The sequence below is a fragment of the Dromaius novaehollandiae genome, chromosome W, assembly GCF_036370855.1.
Source record: "Dromaius novaehollandiae isolate bDroNov1 chromosome W, bDroNov1.hap1, whole genome shotgun sequence".
NCBI classification, from domain to species: domain Eukaryota; kingdom Metazoa; phylum Chordata; class Aves; order Casuariiformes; family Dromaiidae; genus Dromaius; species Dromaius novaehollandiae.
Genome location: NC_088130.1, coordinates 51,649,480 through 51,650,940, shown reverse-complemented (window position 1 = coordinate 51,650,940; position 1,461 = coordinate 51,649,480).

Below are 1,461 nucleotides of genomic sequence, written 5' to 3'. Positions count from 1 at the left end.
CTTTCTCATTTGTCAATTTTTGGCGTGGCGTTTTAAATTTGTTAAATGTGATTTACAAACAAAGCTTGACTGGAATCCTGGATGTGAATTGTTTCAGAGTTTGAAAAGTTTCAAATGTGCATCCATATGAGCATTCTTTCTTTTTTTTCCTCCACTCCTTATAGGGAGCTGGAGTTAACCTGAGATAGGAGCAGTACTTGGGAACTATAGTTTTAATTTTATTCGGAACAAGTATTATGTTGGCCACTCATGACTGACTGATTACTGGATGGTGTGGTCTGAGGTCCAGATATACTCTGCAGTAAGGCGAATGCAAATCATGTGGCACTCCAAATGCATCAAATGAAATCTAACAAGACTCTCGTAAAATCAGTAAATGGGGAGAGCAATTTAGCTCCATAGCTTAATGTTAAATGCCTTTGTTTTGTACCGTTCCTGTAACTTGTTTTAGATGCTTAACAGTTTTTGCATTGATGATAATAAGTATCTGGTATGCTTGTTGAGAGAGAGGAAGGATGAACTCTTGAAAGCTGCAGGGCAGACCCACCGAGGTACTGGTTTCTGTGAAAATGTTGAATCCAATGGAAAACTGTAGAATAAACTCATAAGTGGAATATATCTACTTAAAATGACCAGCAAATGGAGTGTGAATGTCTCTAACTAACTTGTAGTTTCTCGATTTAATAATTAACAACCTGCTAAAATGATTAGATCAGTTTGTTCCCTAGCCCTTTTGTTGTATTATGATTGCATAGAAGACAGTTGCCTCGCTTGATGACTTTTGCATATTTTCTAGTTTCTCTCTGCCAGCTTCAGGGTCAAATGGCATGTACACTTTATTTAGGAGTGTATCATGGACAACCCAGCTTAGAGAGATCAGTAGGAAAGTTATGTGATGATGCAACACTCAAGCACCAAAGAATTTCAGAATTTTTTCAAAATGTTGCATATAAAATTGATTTCAATATGTTGCATAAAAAATTGATATGCTTTTAGAAAATATTAATGAATTGCATACAGTGAAAGCATGTACAGTGTTTTATAAGGCACGAGTATCTTTGTGGTGAATTCCAAGATTTTATTTGCAGTAGCTCATTATTTTGCCAGACCTTCTCTATTCTAGCTCACATCTTTCATGCTGGTTGTCTGCTCCAGCCTGAATTCTTTTGGGAAACTTAAATGAGAGTTGTTCTGCTATTTCTAAGAATGAAGTCAGAAAAAATGTTTCTTTTCTGTCTTGATATCTTTAAATGGTTTTGTTGAAAAGCTCTAGTTCTTTCATACTTTGGAACAAGGACTTGGAATTTGGCGGAATTTTTACCTTTTGCATCCTGAGATATGCCTCCTGCACTTCCTGTGAAAATTCTCCTGAGTTGCTTCCAAATACTTCCAAGTTAAACTAACAGCTTCTCTAGCCCTACTGTGCTGAAGTTTGATGTATAAATTTTCTGTAGCTTCTAT